Source organism: Vidua macroura, chromosome 1 (assembly GCF_024509145.1).
Source record: "Vidua macroura isolate BioBank_ID:100142 chromosome 1, ASM2450914v1, whole genome shotgun sequence".
Taxonomy (NCBI): domain Eukaryota; kingdom Metazoa; phylum Chordata; class Aves; order Passeriformes; family Viduidae; genus Vidua; species Vidua macroura.
The window spans coordinates 60,302,613-60,322,400 of NC_071571.1; the positions used below are offsets into that span (position 1 = coordinate 60,302,613).

At 42.0% G+C, this 19,788-nt stretch overlaps 1 protein-coding gene across 7 annotated transcripts in view; it reads right to left on the minus strand.

Annotated features, from left to right (window-relative positions):
• Positions 1-13,372, minus strand: part of CTDP1 (CTD phosphatase subunit 1) — a 102,201-nt gene extending 88,829 nt beyond the window's left edge. For 5 of the 7 annotated variants that reach the window (XR_008440786.1, XR_008440781.1, XR_008440780.1 and 2 more), the window contains exon 1: positions 13,286-13,372. The gene's annotated coding sequence lies outside the window, so the exon portion shown is untranslated. The remainder of the gene's footprint in view (positions 1-13,285) is intronic. The other 2 variants (XM_054000312.1, XM_054000302.1) reach the window with 1 other exon arrangement.
• Between the last annotated feature and the right edge of the window lie 6,416 nt (positions 13,373-19,788).

Here is a 19,788-nt window from a genome sequence, read left to right on the forward strand (position 1 = left end):
GATCCTTAAGCCCTGACTCACCACATCTTAAAATAAAGACAAAGGAACTGATATTTTATTATATCTTTTAAACAATGGCTAAACCAAACCAGAAAATAGAGCTGGAAACAGAAGTGTGACATTCACTATTCCAAACTCTTTAGAAGACAAACTCTACTTTTCAGTTGAATAGTCTAACTAAAGTATTCCTCATCCAGTTATCAAAATTCCCAGTCTTGAAAATATCATTATTTATTTTCTCTCAAACACTTAAGAGTCACTATAAGAGACTTGTTTTCTTCATTACAGATAGAAAACTGATCTTTCAGACTTCCTATTTTTAAAAAATTCTAAGAAGTAGATAGCAGTAGTTCAGCTACTACAAAATTTCACCAACTCCATGATAATGAGCTACAGCATCTCCCTAATATTTTTAAAAAATTAAAGGTCAAGGAGTTAAAAAAAACCACAATCAAAAAGCAAAAAAACCAACAAAATCTGAGCTCTTTCATAAACTGACTGTAGTGCTTTAAGTGTGGCTTCAAACCTGTACTGCAATAAGCAGACTGCAACACGAAGAAAACTGTTCTGCATGCCCAAATCTCTCATTCATATATCTGACTACTAAGCATTTGGGAATTCTAAGCAAAAATTCAGTTTCTAAATAATACCTGCAACTGCTTACTTGCAGCATGTCCCTTATTCTTCAACAACTAGAAGAATGATGACTCTACTAACAAAACTGCATTCACACCCACAGTGAGGATTATTTTCCTCTTTGAGAGCAAAAACTAGATTCAGGTCAGGTTTATTTCAAAAGAAGTTTTCACAAGCCATTATACTACCAGTATTCCCATTTACAAAAGTGCAGATCTATGCCCTTCTCACTGGCAGCCATTATCTGCTTGGAAATTACACCGCCTCTTCCTGTGTAGGCATCTTAGATCCTTTTCTTAAAATATGGTATGTATTTCACAGAAAACAAATGACAAGTCTTGGCTTTTTAAAAGAACTGCACAAGACAAAGTATTTTAGTGGCCCTTCACTAGTGGCAATTCACTGCATGATTATTTCACAGATTTCACAGAATTTTGGTCTCCTCTCATCCCCCATGTTTGCATTATTTCCTTTGACTCTACTCTCCACTCCCTTTGACAATATCTCTTTCTGTCTTTACTTTGATTCACTGCTAAGCTCCTTTTTAGGCTACCAATGCACGCTAACGACCATGTCAGAATTTTTCATCCTCACCATGTGTTCAGTGTATGAATCACAAATTACAGACACACCTAAAAGGCCAAAACTGTCCCACAGTACAAGGTACAGAAACACGCTTAAGAGATTACAGTGCCTGAATTTATACCCCAAATGAATTGGTTTTCAATAGTTCAGAAGAAAAGTCTTTCAATGCCAGCTTAGAAGCCACAATATCGCTAGACATTCTCTACTTTGCAGTCAAGGTAACCTCACACTCCAGGTATGCAACAGGAAAAGCTGGCATACTCCTGGGATGAGATGTGATTCAAAATTGGACATGCAAGAGCAATGATTTTTATAAGAAAATTAGTATTCTAAATTACTCATTGATACTGTTCCTAAACAGCACCTCTGTACCTTATCTCAAACTAAGCATGACCACTAAATAGCAGTTTTGCCCCTGCAAAATCTAAACATAACTAGAACTCCTAGCCACACTTACATGTGCTGGAGATAAAACAAAAAGTACATGATACAAAGTCCTCTGTCATATTGTTCTCTGTGATGCTTAACTCAAAGGACAGAGGAAGAACTCCAGAGCCCTGATAAACTTCTGAGCAACATACAACCAAAGGGTCAAGTTTCAATTACAACTGTCAGGATCTTAGGCAGACATCTCTCAGGGAAAAAGCCCAACACTACTTAGTGCTGCAGAAAGAAAGCCTGAACTCTGCTAAGGTCTAGGCATACTTAAATTTTAGCACATTTATTACTAAAAAGGAACAAACACAGACCTCAAGTAGAATGATTTTTTTTTTTTTAATTTCACATCTGGAAGCTCTCCTTTTACTCTTGAAGTGAGGGCTTTTCAAAATGTAATGGCCAAGATCAAAGCCAATTATCAGACAAAAGTGAGCTGAATCAAAGTGTGCATGTCTGATTTTAAATGGCTGCATAAACCAAACACAGGCTCAGGTTTCTGCCTGTTCTCTTCTCGGGGTTTTAAGTGAAACCCATTTAGAAGAACAGAGCCTTTCCCTATTCCATTTCTACAAAGAAAAAACAGATTTCCCCTCCTACCCCCTTCAAATAAGAGGAACTAGGGCACACTTTACTGCTGGCAACATTAACAGCACCTTCATCTTCTTCAAGATCCACACAGTGATAAGCAGAGCTAAATGGCTACTTCAACAATAACATTCCAAGGAAACCACCTCAAAAGGTGCAAAATCTTGTTCTAGTTTTAAAAACTGTCCCAACTGTGCAGAAAAGCTAGGTGAAGCAACTGGGTAAAAACCACTGCACTGTGACAAGCAAACTTCTTTTTCTGAGTAACCATGGAGGTGGTAGATCATTCCAATACCCAGTCTGATAGCTAAATGACTGCAACAGAACCACAAACTACCCACACGGTTTCTTTAGTACAATGAAACTTGAGCTAGTAAATAAGGAAACCTACTCTGCGCCCTCACTCACATTCCTTCCAGATGTACTTGTAAACAACACAGAAATTAGATGTGCCATTAAGGTAAAATTTTACTTTTTGTGGCCACAATTATGAATAGGAACAGATATTTACCAACAGCCTCAGGATGCAGCTGATCATAAGCTCATCACTGTACTCCCAGTACTTATACACACCCTATTTCTAAACCAAGTCTTTTAATAATATCTGCTTTAAATAAGCAGCATGGTAAAGCAAAAAAAAAACAACAACAAAAAAAACCCCAAAAAACAACAACAACAAAAAACAACAACAACAAAAAAAACCCCAACAAAAACAAACAAACAAAAAAACCAAAACAAAACAAGGGGGAAAGCTTTCATGAAATCCAACATGAACATTTTGCTTTTATTAAAAAAGGAAGTCAATGCCTGTGCTAATCCTAAGGCCTGGTCATTACTGTTGACTCCAAATGAAAGAACTTTGTATCAAGCATAACCATGGAACTGGTTCCCCGTAACTGAATTACATTGGAAAGCCAAAACAGAGTTCTATTTGTGCTACACTACAATTGTAGCAACCAGTTTACTGGATCAAGGGAACCCACTGCAAACAAAAAGCATTCCCCTAAACATTTTATTATTGCTTAAATTTTTTTTTTGTTGGTTGGTCTTTTTTTTCAGTATGATCTAACACTTCCAGCAGCAAGTGCAGGAGTTACAGAAGAATAGAAACAAGAACTTGAGAATTTTTTTTCCATAATAAGTTATGGAATTTTTTTTCCATAATAAGTTATGGAAGCTACCTGCACCAGGAAGGGCTGGCCAGCTGCAGCACTTGAGTACAATGGCTGTAAGATGTCTTCATAGTTGTCTTCAGTAAAGCTCTGTATCTTAAGGATACTCAGCATAACACAGGAATAGAGAGGTTCCCTCTGTTACTCAGAACAAGTCTAACCTGACTGTACATTAACCATGGCCTTCTATTACAGCTTGGATTCACTTCCAGAGGCAACAACTCCAATGTAATGCTGCCAGAGAAAGGCAATGGCCTACTTTCTTTACTCCCCACCCTCATGTTTCCTCTGAAAGCCCACCCCCTCCTCTGGTACTACCAGAAAAGACGATTTCAGTACCCTGCAAGGTCGAACTCACCAGTCCTAACCAAGTTTTCTGCTGGTTTTAGAGTTAAGCAGCTGGTAAGACCAGTCCAGCGAGGGTGACCAATCAAAGATGCAAATGTTCCACAAACAGGGCTAAGACGGGGGTAAGACAGACACAGTTTGAGCAACTCACATTTTCTCTCACCAGGCCACTTTGTTAGCATTTATCTTACCTATCTGTGAAGACTAGCTTGGACAACTCCAGGTCATGGAAACCTAAGTTTTATTTATTATCTTTAAGTCTGCTTCAAGGTACCATGCATTGGCATTGAAAATATAGTGCAAATTCACAAGATGAAGCTGCTGCCCTGCACTGACTTGTACCATGCGAGTGCTGGCAGCCAAGCAATTGGTGGGTTTCCTCAGGTCTGTTTGGTATAGAGAGACATCAAATACCACAAGAAACACACAGACCAAGTTGTCACTGCAATCCCTTAAAACTGCTGCCCTCAATCTGATGCCATGTGCCCTTCCAATTTGCATCAGAAGATGTCTAAGTGTACCAACGCAGCAAAAGGAGATGCTGGAGTGCAAGTGAATAGAAGTCACTGCCCTGGGTTGACAGAATGCTCAAGGGGGTGTTACTGGCAAACTCTCAAGGGGTAAAAATACCAAATGAACACATCTTCAGACCAATGATTATTAATACCAACCATTACTGAATCAACCAACTGATCTAGAACAAATATGAACACATGAACACAAAATCCTTTAGTTGTCAGATGAAGTTAGAATCAACCTAAAGCCTGCTTCTATATTTTCATTTGTCAGATTTCTGAAACACTGACATCTTTGTTTGCTTACACAAGACCAGTATTTTATGGTGTGTCTGCAGCATTTAGCACCCCTACTAAGAGCCCTTATGATAAATTTATGTCAAACCACAGCCTTTGTTACATAGCACTCCAGTTTTGTAGCAAGGATATTTTCAAAGCCTGAATCACCTTACTCTCACCATGTAAGAGTATTTAACAACTGGATTTATATATTTAACTCTCATTAATATCTGTGAGGAAGCAGAGAGAGTCCTTGAATAATTTATTAAAAATACCAAGTATTCACAAAGACACATGGCCCTTGTTGCTACAGGCAACACATGGCCTACAGCCTCTTGAAGCTGTTGGAAGAAATGTCCACTACAGCAGCCACTTGACTTACACTCAAGGACAGCAAACACACAGAGCTGCATTTCAAATATGTATGAACCCCAAATGCCTCACCCAAACAAGTCAGGCCTTTTGATAAAATCCCCCAAAACCTAAAGAAAACCCCCATACCCTAGCCTAGACAACTAGGTAACAAATGTTGTGAGCAGCAGCTCACAGAAAGCACAGTTCACACTTGAAGGCATCATCTCAGTTCTCCAAAGCTAATGGAGAAATTACTGGTCTTGAGATTATTTTTCCTCTGTTAAATACAGACTATTCACAACTAGGAGTTAATGTGTTGTGAATTTTCTTCTTCTACTTTGCAGGCAAAATACCTATTCAGGTTGAGACTAAGGTCATAAATGCCAAACACAGAAACACAGGCCCGGAGTTTCTGGGTTTTATTTATAATCCAAAAAACATCTTAAGCTTGAAGTAAGTCTACTTCCATGATTTGCAAGGCTTTAAGTATTTCCATTTACTTCTGGAGAAGAGTTTGCATTACAAGCAAGGAGATAACTCTGTTTCACCTTCTATGCAGACATCTGTGAACAGCTTCTTGCATGTTTCAAAAAGCCACTTCTACAAGTTAACAATGTATAATAAAAAGGTACCAAAAAAACCAAACAAATGGGCTTGCAGTGCCCTTTACATAAGATCTAGTAAATCTTTCAAACATTATTTACCATGTGTTTTTTATTTAGAACATTTTAAACCAGAAGAATTATTACTTAGGAGAATTCAAGACTAATTTTTTTTTGAAGGGAGAAGGTAAAAACAGTTCTCAGTGCTTTTACATAGAACCCCTTTAAGACACAGAATGAATTCAGAAGTGGAAAAAGATGCAAGCCTGTAACTCTGTAACTTGTATCTGTAGCAATAAGTACTTCTAGTAATCACAGAAGAAAACAGGCTGTCATAGCTCAGTAATTAATTTAAGCAATAAACAGTTCTGCAGCCCACTCCCCCATTATTGTTGTCAACTGCTGATATTACCTTTACGAATTTGCTTTTCTATTGCCACTTCTCTCTGACTGCAGTGTTAGTCATGCAGCGGTTCTCAAATACCTGCTGCAAAACTCCACCTGGGAGTTGAGGAACATCCATCTGACAGCAGGATCAATCCAAATCTATGCGATGAACCCTAGCAATCTAAGTGGCACTTATTAAAAAATTTGAAGTGACTGAGTAGTGACTGAGTATAGCCTGTAGTGACTGTATTGGCAGAACAATAATTAACCTAAACCTGCAGTTTTCTCAAACCACACATGGCATTACACATCAGTTACTCAAGAATAGTACTCGCAGATGAACTGCTGCAAATCCAGACAATAGTCTTGGACTAATTCCACTGCTGACTAATTTTTGTTTTTTTCAGGCATACCCCTCTCTCTCAGATAAAGGCACGTAATTTCCCCTTATCTCCGACTAACTTACCACTGCATTCCTCCTACACCCAGTTAAGATCACATGTAATTACCAGAACAAATCTGGTTTGCCTCCTGCACCTGTAGGTTCACATCTAGAGAAACAGCAACAGATGAACACCAAAACAGCCTGGACACCAAAGCAGAGAAAGGTGACTGAGCATTTCAAACACAAACACACAGAGCTGACATCAAAACTATAAAACATGGGGCTTTACTTCTTTCTGTGCAAAGAAATCTGGGAGGATCCTGTCATCTCTCCCCCTCTGCACTGGAAAGCTGCATCTATTAACAGAATATTACACCTTCTCCAAACATTTGATCACTTTTCCCACTGAAACCACATACTTACGCAATTGCAGTCCCTTTGTTACTTCCAAACAACAAATAAAACAGGAAGAGGCTTACTGCAGGATGCACAATCCTCAAGTCTAACAGCTTCCTCCTGTCCTTTCCCTTTATAGATACTGTGGCAAACTGATCTGGACACTACATCCTGTGTGCTCTCCTCTGGGACTTGCTGTTAAACCAAATGAACACAGTTACATAGGAAAAATTAACAACTCTTAACGCCCTTAAGAGCAATTATGAACCAAACTGTCCTAAGTTACACCACAGTGCTCAAACGAGGAGCAGTAGCTCCACATTTGACAACAACCATATGACAGCAACAGCATCATGTGAACCCAGAAACCCAACACACTCTGAAAGCAGAGGACAATAGCTTAGAAAGCAGCTCAGTTTTAAGTGTGATAAATAGCTGTAAAGTTGATGAAGTTCTCTTCTTGAGCAATGCTTTCCTTGGCTAGGGCCACCTGCCCCCCCTTGGCCCTTCTGAGAATGAGAATCCACAGCATTCACTCCACTAAGCTTGGACCAAGACCTTTTCGACCGCTGTGAAGCCTTAGATGCCATTTTTAAACTAGAAAACACTAGAAAGCAAACAAATAGGCATTATTCAATTCTACTGTATCAAAATCACTGCCTTATGCTACACTGTTTCTTAGAACAGTTGTAGAAAAGCCATTTCAGAGGGTTTTTTTTTTTCAGATATTAGTGCAATAGTCACCTGGCATTATCCCAACTCTTGTCTTAAAAAAGGAAGCATTTCCTTTAACACAGCAACACTGTGTTATAGAAAACCAGGGGAGCCTTTCCATCTTCTAAAGCCTTTTTAAGACCAGCAGTCTCTTCTGCTGGTGACAGTTCTACCCTTCCCCCGTTTCCAATTCTGTAGGTCTAACTTCAGCATAACCAAACCTAGACAAAATGTATAATCAAGATCCTTAAACTGTAACCTGTAATGCATTACCTGATGTCCAGGAAGTAATTTCAGGCTCCCCTATTTGCTTTAAAAGGCAACTACTGCCAATTCAGCTATCCATATATAGCAGAAGATGTTAACCTTTGATTTTTTAACTACACAAAATAGACACCTATAAGAATATTTTATAAGTGACAACTTACAATGAATTGTCTATTTTCCAAAAGAGGTCCCAAAAATTCAAAGTTGGTAGCTCTTTACTGAACCTTGAGGCTAGTATGTCCCATCTGCAAGTATTTTTATATACTCTTGTTGATGTTTAAGAATTTGCAATACCATCACCCCATATTCACTTCTATTTAGCGAGTTCAAATGTCTCATTAGCCATTTACCTAAGGGGAGTCTTCAACTAGATAAATCTGACCTTGAAAATCCAAACAGCTGTGATCCCTGCTAGGGATCCTTAAGTTAACACCAAACACACAGTCATCAAATCAGAAAGGTCCAAATAAGCATGCAAGTTGTACTACTGAGGTTGCTCAAGAGAAAAAAAACTCTTTGGGTCAAGACAAACTTTCAGGACAATTCAAAGCTAAAGTCTTGTCGCCCTCTTCCTTCCTCAAACTTTTCCAACCCTTCCTAGGATAAACATCTATGTATTGTGTAACATAAAAATTAATGGTCTCATTGCAGTTCTCCCATAAGAATTTTTGTCCATACCTTTTCTCTTTAGAAGAGGAAAAACTACAGAAAACCACGTTGCACTTGCTGAGAAGAAACAACATGCACACTTGCCTTTGAAAAAGACCAGTTTTCTAAACAACTCTAGTATTAAAGTAAAGCTTAAAAATATCCTAGAGAAATGAGACAGCAATAACGAAGAAAGAAAATCCATTACTGTTGGGGTAAAACTACAATCTATTTCCAGCACAAACATCTACAAACCAATGTTTTTTAAAAACTGCTATAACCAGCTTGTAATTCTACAACAGGATGGATAAAACAGTACCATGAGCTATCTCATTCTGTCTGCTGGCCCATAGATTCACACACAGCAAAAAGTCCTTGAGCACAAGTAAGATGAGCAACTCATAGTACAAACTAAGAGAGCAGAAAATTCCCTGGTTTGTGAGAAACCTTGTAAGGATAAGAATGTTACTAAAGACTATCACACAAAATGCTGAGTGGAACATACACAACCTCAAAAATGTTATTCCCCAGTGTTGACATGTCATTTATTCCCTTGATGACTCTACTGGCATTTACACAATCACTTTCATCTGACCTATCTATGGGCTACTGCTGAAAGGATAAATTACTCCCCCTTTCCCTACACCACACTCCTGTTGAAGCAACTGAACAAAATAAGGGAATTGATTACTATGGCTTCATTTTATAAGAGACTGGGCAGGAAGGATGAGAAACCAAGCCATCTTTGACTATATGATTTCCAACACTCTACTCAATGCAAGCTGAAGGCACTCAAGTTTGAGCATCACTTCCAACCAACTCTCATATTAGCATGAAGCAACCAGGAAACCATGGTCTAAGAAAGCCACACTGAGAAAAACTGCATACACAAGGCTGCTACAACCACACTACTGGTAAATTCCAAGCCTAATGCCTGTTTCCAGCCAAACCTGACTGAGCAGCTTGATCCTCTTAGATAAAGAAGCTCCTACAAGTTTTGTGAAATCATGGCCATGTAAAGAAAAGGAACTTCGTCCTCTACCAGTCAGTAAAATGAACAATCTTATGAGCTTCCAACTTGTTAGGTGCCTAGGAATAGGTGAAAGAGAAGGCAATGAAAGACAAAAGCCCTAATTTAGAACTTGCATCTTTTTCACTATCCAGCTCAACCAAACACCAGAGAGACAGCCTTCTTTTAATGTTTCTTGGTATCACAGTATATGGCAGAAAGGAGTGGGGGAAAATTAAAAAAAAAAAGAGACGCAAGTCAGAAAGATGCATACTGAAACTTACTATAAAAATAATGGGATGAATTCAGGCATAAAAAGGAATTAGACAAGCGATACAGTAAGTTAGGATTGTTAAGTATTATTCAACAATCCTCAATGTTTGGCACTGAAGGTTTTTTTTTAGTCATAACTTCATTAAATATTTGCCAAGATATTATTAAAACATTTGTGTCTAACAAACAGCAAGGTGCTTTTTCCTGTAGTTTGTTAAAAGCGTCACCACTTTAAAATAAACTGCAATTTATTAGCATTTTTTTCCCCTTGGAAGACTGTAAGATACATGGTACTGGGACCTTGGCCTCAACTGGACAATAAACTAGGCCTTGAGCCTATGTGACATTCAATAACCAAAAGAAAATATTATTTTAAAAATATATTATCAAGTTTCTGGCACAAAAAAATACCAAGCAATGACACAAAAATCTACAGTTTTAGAGAACAAACCCCCACCTCTTTCCTGCTATGTTCTCCAAAACCAAAAAATGACAAGTTTTGCTTCACTAGGATCCAGACAGTTTAAAGAAGATTTTTATTACAACACAAATATACTCTGTAGAATAATGTGATTTTTCACTATTAAAATTATGTGGTAAGACACAAAGATACCCAGGTTAAATATATAGGTAATAAATATTTCAGAAGGCTCTTCTAATGTGAACCAAACAAGACCCTTGCAATAGTCTGTCCCATCAGTAGGGCAATCATTTTATATTAGAAATACTTATGTAAATATTTGCATAAAGCATTAATACTGACCCAACCCAGAATCCTGCCATACCTGTAGCAGCTTCAGAATTATTAACCCTGATGGGTAACTGGCACTAATAATACACAGAGCAGTACAGGATTTTTGACATTTTATTTGTTGCTCCTGCTACCCGTCAAAATTACGCTTCATTAACATCAAAGGCCTTTCTGTACTCCTTGTCATTTACAGTCCTAAAAGGTTAGACACCTTTTCTCTCAAGTTTCAGTCTGACATATGGTGCAAGCCTACCACTGCAAGAATAAGCAAAAGCTACCTACTGCCTGCATGCCTTGGGCTCTTCCCTGGGGAAAGTTTGCACCCCTGTCAATACTAAAAAGTGGGTAATAACACTACAAAAAATTAAGTGCCGTAAATGTGCAGAATAACTTTCACGCAGCAAAAGGTTTCATCTCACACTTGAAATAAAAGAAAAATAATCAAAAGTTATAAATACCTTCTTAATTGGGAGAGACTTTTGCTAAACAATGTCTTTATTTACAGAAATATTATGACCTAACTGACAAAGAAGAAAACTCAGCCACTTATATAGTTTATTTTCAAATAAAAAGGTTTGATCAACTTATGTTCTCATGTTCTAATGAAAAGGAAAAATATTTTGAATAGAAACAGTACTTCTACAGTGTTTCAGGGTTTGAAAAATACTTGCAAGTATCTTAGAGATAGATAGAATTCTATCTATCTCTAAGTACTAAATCAACCAAGTTCATTTTTCTAAAGGCAGCATGGCACCTATCATTCTGAATAGTTTGGATTACAAAAAGGGCATATTCTGCAGATGATTAATAACTTTCAGCTATGTTACTTACTTTAATCACACCAGTGTTTTAATAATGCAAAATATTAACACATATTGAAATATTGTTAGTGAAATGTTACTATTTCAATTCCACAAAATGGGAAGCCACAGGCAAGAGATTAAATGTTTGCCAAAAAAAACTTTTAAGTGACCAAAGAAATGCAGTTATGTCTTCAATTACTGACCAGTTCTACTACCCTTAGGGTCATGCTTATTCTGCCTCTTCACTTGAACTTCTCCCTTGTACTCACCCAGTAAATACCACTGCAACAAGCAACAGAGGAACCTGAAAAGTCAGAATTCCAGAAGCGTAATGCCTAGCAATGGTCAATATCAAATAGTCTTTCAGTTGTGTAAGATATATATATTCCAGAAGCCAAGAACAACGGTAATAAAGAACACCATTTATTTTCTAATTGTCTCAAAGTAAGGACTTGCTAATTATAATCAAGTGACTCATGACAAGACAAATCCAGTAAGAACAATGTATAAAAATTGGCGCATTCCAGTCCATGAAGTTAACATTGAGCAAAGCTAAAACTAAAATGCTGCTAAATCAGCAGCAGACTCAGACTACTTTAAATTGATTATATTTCTCACTTAGAATATTTCTAGTTTGGTTTTCCTTCCAAGTGCTTAGCTAACACAATTAAAAACCTAGATAAAATTATCTCCCCTTTTATTCAGTGCTAGCAACATGAATTTCATCATGCATATGGCGGTTTAAAATTTCAGCCTGTACTTTAAAGACCTTTTTTAGTCTGACTTAGCAGTGACAGTACCTTTGGTCTACATCAGTATTAAAGATTGCCCATGCTGCACCAGATGCAAGAGCAGAATGCTGATGCAGCACAAAAGGAAAGCCACCATCTTATCTCAGAAAGATGTATCTCTATAGCAAGAAACACACAGCTTGCACCTCCTTAGTAGCACATTATATGACTGACTGATATAAAAATGCATCAGACTGGTTTTTTCTTGAACCTTTCAGAGCACCCTCATACACATATGTTTTGCATATACTAGTGAATTTCAATCAAGAAAGTTTAGGCCTAGCTGCTCCCACCTAAAAATCAAGAAAACTGCAATCAAAGTAAATAGCTTGCTGTCATAAAACAGAGGAAGTAGATTGTTTAACTGGTTTCCTGCTGAGAAAGAATAAATCTGCTTAAAGTACAGGGTAGCAGGCTATTCGCCCAACTTAACCTAGAAATCTGAGCGTCCCCTATCTATCAGGCATTAAGAATTTAAAAGTCAATAAACATTCAGCTTTATCAAGACAAACTCATTGCTAAACTATAGGGAAAAAAAGTATTTTTTAGTCCCTTGCTCTTCTAAAAGATAAAATCTTGACTGTATTTGTGAAGTCTTATACATTAAAATATCGACAGTATTAAAAACATTTAGACTGCCAATATTACGCGTAAGGTATTTAATAATTTTAAAATGCCTCGCCGCACTGTTGTTTCCCATTAAAATCCCTTCTATGGAGCACAGAATGATCTGTTTACTCCCCGAGTTTTGCACCAACCTAACCGCCAAGCTAAGATAAGTATATTAGGAGAAGAGGCAGTAGGCAGAAACTGATGCACAGGAAGTTCCACCTGAACACGGGGAACAACTTTTTTATTGTGCTGGTGACTGTACACTAGAAGAGGTTCCCCAGACTGTGGAGCCTCCCTCACTGTAGATATCCCAGAACCAGCTGAATGTAATCCCATGCAACATGCCGCAGGGCAACCCTGCGTGAGCAGCGAGGTCGGACCACTGTGGTCCCTTTCAACCTAACTCATTCTGTGATTTTGTGATTTCCAAGTAGTGTTTCCAGTAAGCCCAGTGCTTAGAGAACCCCGACACAGCAGGAGGGACGCAGCGCTCTCTGAGACACAGCTCACTCACACCGAAGGGCTCAGCTCTGAAACACCACGGGTAGTAGACCACGATCCCTCGGCACCTCCCCGGTCGCTTCCTCCTCCTTCTCCTCGCACGGCAGCTTCCCCCCCTGCACATAGCCCCGGAGGAAGGGCCTTTGTGAGCAGAGTCCGGCCCGGCCCCCTCGGAAGAAGCGCGAAATCCACCTCCCGCCAAGGCCGCCCTCGCCGCCCCCGGCCCACACTCACCCAGGCGCGATGACCTGGCCGGGCCGCGCGCAGAGCTCGCGCACCACTCCGGGCAGCTCCGCGCGCAGCCTGCGCTCGGGGCCGCCGCGCTGCGGGCGGGCGGAGGCGCCGCTGGCGGCGAGCGGCAGCGGGGCGGCGGCGGGGCGCTGGGCGGGCGGCGGCGGCAGCGGGGCGCAGAGCGCCAGCACCGACCCGATCTGCACCGCCGCCCCCACCGACACCTTCCACTCCAGCAGACGCAGCGGCCGCGGGCCGGGAGTGCGGATCTCCGCCACCGACGCCGGGCCTTCCGCGCCGACTCCGCCGCCCCGCTCCGGCCGCTCCTCCATCGCCCTGGCCGGGGGCGGGTCGGGGGTGCCCGGCAGTGGGGCCAGACGTGGCGCTGGCGCCGCCGCCGGGGGGGGGGGGGGGGGGGGGGGGGGGTACGGGGCGCCCCGATAGTCACCGGTGGCGCCGACGGTGGCGGGTTCACGGTGGCTCCGCGCAGGCGCCGCGCCTCGCGTCCGGCCGCGCTTAAAGGCACAGGCGCGAGCGGCCCGGCCCGCGGGGCGGCGCGGGGAGAAACTACAGCTCCCGGCAGCCCCCGCGACCCCGCCCGCCGGCCCTGAGTAGCGTCACGGAATCGGAATTGGAGAATATCCCGAGTTCGGACCCGCGGGGATCGTCAAGTCCGACTTGTGGCGCACAGAACACCCCTAGAATTACATCATGTGCTTGAGAGCGTTGTCCGAGTCTTTCTTGAACTCTATCAGGCTTGGTGCTGTGACCACTTCCTTGGGGATCCTGTACCAGTGGTCAGCTGTCCTCTGGCTGATTAACTTTTTATTTTCCTGTTATCCAACTCCCTTGGTTTAGACCCAGCCAGCAGCCACACTCTACACAGCCACTTTCTCACTGCCCTACCAGAGGAACTGGGGAGAGACTTGGAAGGTTAAAAGCTGGAAAACTCGTGGGTTAAAATAAAGACAGTTTAATAGGAAAACCAAAAGCCATGTGCAAACAAAGCAAAACAAGGAATTGATTCACTGCTTCCCATGGGCAGGTAGGTGTTCAGCCATCCCCAGGAGAGCAGGGCCCCATCACATGTAACAGGTTGGGAATACAAACACCGTCACTCCATCCTTCCTCCTTCCTCCCTCCACTTTATTTACAGACCATGATGTCATGTGGTCTGGAATATCCCTCTGGTCAGTTGGAGTCACCTGTCCTGGCTGTGTCTCCTCCCAACCTCCCAAGCACCCCCACATTCATTGCCAGCATGGCAGTATGGAAGGCAGAAAAGGCCTTGGCTCTGTCCAAGTCCTGCTCAGCAATAAAAAAAAAAAAAAAAATTCTCTAAATTATCAGCCCCGTGCTCAGCACAAATCTAAAACACAGTCCCATTCCAGCCACTGTGAATAAAGTTAACTCTACCCTGGCAAAATCCAGGGCACCAATCTAAACCTCCGCTGACACAGTTTCAGGCCAGTTCCTTGGGTCCTGTCACTGGTCACCACAGAGAAGAGATCAGTGCCTGCCCCTCGTCTTTGTGTTGTGAGGAAGCTGTGGACTGAGTCCCCACTCAGTCTCCTCCAGGCTGAACAGACTAAGTGACCTCAGCTGCTCTTCATACAGCTTCCCCTCAAGACCTTTCACCATCCTTGTGGACCTCCTTTGGACACTCTCTAAGAGCTGTATATATTGTTTATTTTGTGGTGCCCAAAACTGCACACAGGTGAGGCTGCACCTTTGCAGAGCACATTTGGACAGTCATCTCACTCTGCTCTGTGCTGATGCTGCCCAAGGCCTGCAACCTGATGAGCCTGTGGAAGCTCTGCAGCACTCTCCATGTCTCCCCTGGGTCAGAGGGCAGGTGGAAAAGGAGAGCGTCCTTGCCTGGCAGAGCAACCACCTCTCTGTGGCACTGGCTCCACACTGCAGTACACTGGCAGGGCAGGGAGGAGGAATAGGGATGTCCGGCAGAGAGGAATTTGGATGTGGACATATCCATGGAGGAGCTTGGACATGGACATGGCCCTGCAAAGGCACAGCCTAACAGGGTCACTCATGCTATCCTCCACAGGCCAGCAGGGCTGACTAGAGCTGAGGTCAGAGATGTCCCCAAAGGCATGTGTTCCCCACCAAAAGGTGCCATGGACATGCTTCCCACCCACGGCAGCCACATGGCAGGGTACTTTTATCTCTTCAGCCACATGTCAAGGATGGAGGCCTTGTGCCATGTGCCAAGCTTTGTGCAGCCTGCTATGGAGCAATGAGATGCTTCCATGAGCTTCCATGGGAATGCTCGACTACCTCAGCATCTCTAGCGCTTATGTAGCAAGTGCACCAAATCTTTTTACCTTGTTGGTGTTTCCTGAATTAACTTGACCTAAGAGCTCAGAGCAGCAGATACCAGGGGCTTCCACAAGAAGTCTTTTCCAGAGGGTGACTGGCTTGCTAGCGGATAGGATTTTGGTAGGGATGTTGAGGAATACATTTAGTGCCCATAGCTCAATATGCAGGTGCAGTATGAGCTGCAGGTATGAGCCTGAGCCCAAGGTGAAAGGCCATTACCTGACAACCCTTTGCATAACAAAGGGCCTGAAGACCTGTAGCCCACCCAGGGACCTGGGCAACCTAGAGACACAGGAGGAGCTGGTGACTCTAGACTTTTCCATACTTGAACTTAGAGGGTATAAAAGCCCAGGGTTTCCTTTGTTTCTCCTTAACAGCACCCACCTTGAGCTGTTATTTTGCTATTGCACCATGATTAAATTATTTTAAGGATCAGGATGCCTGAGATTCTGCTAAGGGAAACGTGGGATTGAGCCCATAAGGAAACCTGGTCTGACTGGGAGTATGGGAGATGTATCTGCCAAAGGGGCCTTGGTCCCAGATTAGGTGATGCCAGAGTGGTTCCTGGATGGATGGACAGGGAAGTTTCCTTAACAGGGAAAAGCCTGTTAGCATACAGTCTACAGGCAGTCTCCAAACAGTACGTACTCCTGAGTTTTTCCCTCTTAACATTTTTTAAAAGAGACCTTAAAACAAGACCAATGTGGACTGGTTGGGAACTGGACCTGCAAGACATTGCTATGAACATCATTGAGCTTGGGTTGTGAGGCAGCCACCATCACCAACAACCAGAGACTGGGAAATTTTGGAGTGAAAGTTGCTGTGCTTTTTTTATCAGCTCCTTGTACACAGACATAATGACGTATTGTGTATTATTCTTAATGTTCTTTTCATGCTGTCCTGCGTATGTGGTAAAGCTACTTCATAAAAGGTGAGTACTTTTTGCATAGTATTCCATCTCTCTACTACTTGTGTTGCTTTATTTGCTCTTTCATAATCTGAAATAAATAAAATCTGAAAATCTGAAATGAAAATAAAAATAACCAGCACTGAAGCAATATGCCCATGTCCTGTTGCACATGAAAACTGGACTTTGAACCCCCAAGTGTGCTCTGATGACACCACCTTCAAACTCTACCAAGAAGTGCTGACTTGCAGCATTTCTCCTCAACTCTCATCTCAGTGTTTTTAGCTCACACCCAACCTTTTTTCTTTTGTAGAGTGGATTGATATTATTTTGCTCAGGGACAGCAGGCTGATGACTGCCTCGAGAGTGCAAAGAAAAAAAGATAGTCTCAAGGAGCAGGAGAATTCATCAGGAATTTCACTATTAAAACTTTTTAGACTTCTAAATTTTGCAAAATCCAGTTCCATCAAGACTGGTAGTCATAATAGTCAAGGAAAGGCTGAAATAATAGTTGAGGTGGGAATGGACCTTTGGAGATCATCTAGTCCTAGCTCCCCATGTCAAAGCAGGGACAATTAGCAGGTTGCTCAGGGTCAGTCAGTCAGCTCAGTCCAGTTGGGCTTTGACTGTCTCCAAGGATGGAGGCTCTAGAGCCTCTCTGAGCAACCTGTGCCAGTGTACAACCAACCTTACAGTGAAAAAAGCTTTTTCTTGTATTGAAGTGGAATATTGTGTGCTTCCGTTCATGCCAATTGCCTCCTGTCCTTTTACAGGGCACCACTGACAAGAGTCTGTCTTCTTTATCAACCCTCCCCCATCTCTATCAAATGTTTATACAGATTGGTAAAATCCCTCTGGAGCCTTCTGTTCTCCAAGCTGAAACATCCCAGCTCTCTCAGCCTCTTCTCAAGTGACAGATGCTCCAAGCATTTTAATAGTATTTGCTCCCTTTGCTCCTGTTGTTCCAGTATGTCCATGCCTCTTTTACACTGGACCCAGCACATCCAATGTGGTGTCACCAGTGCTGAGTGTAGGGGAAGGATCACCTCCCTTAAACCTATTGGCAGTGCTCTTTCTAGTGCAGCATGGAACGCTGTTGTCTTCTTTGCTGCAAAGTTTACATTTGCTGATTCAAGGGGAGCTTGGTGTTCATCAGGGTCCTCAGGGCCTTCACTGCAGAGCTGCTTTCCAGACACTTGGCGTCCAGCCTGTCCAGGTGCCTAGGGTTGTTCCTCCCCACAGGTAGGACATGGCATTTCCTTTTCTTGAACTTCATGAGGTTCCTCTCTGTCCATTTCTCCAGGGAGTCAAAGTCACTCTGGATGGCAGCACAGCCATTTAGCCTGTCACCCACTTCTCCCAGCTTGGTATGACCTGCAGACTTGCCAAATGTGCATTCTGCACCATGGTCAAGGTCATTAATGAAGATGTTAATGTTGTTCCCAGTATTGTCCTCTGGGCAAAGCAGCAGTGAGTGGGAAAGTAGTGACAGGACACTCCTAGCACAGCATGAAGCACCAGGGGCAAGCTTCATATTCATATTTATAGTCATCTTTGGTTTTTGGTTTCTTTTTCCATTTCTGCCCTAGGGAATAACCTCTTTAAGAAAATCAGGAAAGACTGTCAATTTTATCCAGATTCCCTGAGTGTAATCTTGCCTTGTGTTTGAAGATTAGCTCAGGTAAACAAACTTTGTTGGTACTGAATGTCCCATTATTGTATGTGGAGAAGATAGTCTTGGCAACAGAGCAGAACCATGGCACAAAAATGATCTGGCTTTGTTTGCCCTACACATATCTCAAACTGATGGTTACTCTGTTTCCCTTTTGCCTGCTAATTCCCCTCACTCAAAGACACGCATTTAAGGTCATGCAGCTTTAACACCTGCTGTTTTCTTGAAAGCTGGCCTACCACACAGCTTTTATATGTTTCAATTTCGTATCTGTCTTACCAGATCTCCTTGGAGGGGTAAGGATAGATAATATTTGATCCCTCACTGGTAGCTTTGATGGAGTGACTGAATTCTGACACTTTGAGTGAGGGACGAAGTGAGAAGAGCTCACCTCCCCTTACCAGTCTCTGGAACAAACTAAAGGTGTGCTGCAGCTTCTGCAGTACTGCTGACCTCAGGAAGTCTCTGCAGCCCCTCCTTCCACAATATTTTGTAACTATTTTGTGATTTTCTCTGCATCTGTAATTCTGTAGATGAGCAGCTCAGATGGGAGAATAACAACAGAAATCTGCATAATAATAATTATTGTTTCTTGGTATTTTGATTGACCTGAGACAAAAGTTTATAAAATAATTGCACCAATCAATCCTAGGTAGGTGCAAGGGAAAATCCCTGAGATGGCATGTGATGAGAGCATTAGGGGAAGAATCTGTAATTCTATTAACTAGTAGAATCCTAAGGAGCACACTGTGTTAGGATGCTTGACTTCATGTCTGGATATACCAGATGGCTTCCATCAAGAGGCAGATGTTTTTCCCAGTCTTACCCTCAAAAAGGACATCAGAATTTAACCACGCCTTTGTATTTGAATACATAGCATGAACAAAAGCATATGGTGTAGATATCAGCTTCACAGAACTGTTGGGTGAAAGCATGGGGGTGGTAGATACAGTCTTGTGGCAAAGCACTTCTTGAAAATGATCGATTTTTAAAAATACATACATTGTAAAAATACAGCTGACTTCCAAGAAGATAAACAAGATAATCTGCAGTGTAGTTACTTAAGGTTGAAACATGCTTAGCTAAGATTTCTTTTAGAATAAAAGACACGCTACCCTGCTTTATGTGTTGTAGCTGTAATGAAAATTCAAAATTTATATTATATATAATATTATATAATGCCTCTTAAAGATGACTTGGCTGAGTGTTTTCCTATTCAGACTGATGACTGATGCTGTCACAACATACTTAGTCCTCACTAATACCTGTTCCATAGTAATTCTTGGGAGGGTGTGGAGTACAAGGTGGTCAACCTCCCAAAATCTCCAAGTGGCTTACGGAGATCTGCAAATGGGAGAGAGCCACGTGGCTCTCACTCCATACTTCACTGCTCTTGGGAGAGCTGTGGGGTGGTTTGCATACAGCGCTTAACAGCAGCTCACCAGTGGCCCATGGACCCTTCTCCAGCCTGAAGCCCAGGCATGCAGCTGCAGCGCAGGGTGTCTAGGCAAAGTCACTCTTGGCATTCCCTGTGGCTGGGGATTTGAATGGACCGGCTGCCCTTGTGCTAGACAGCCCCATTGCCAATTA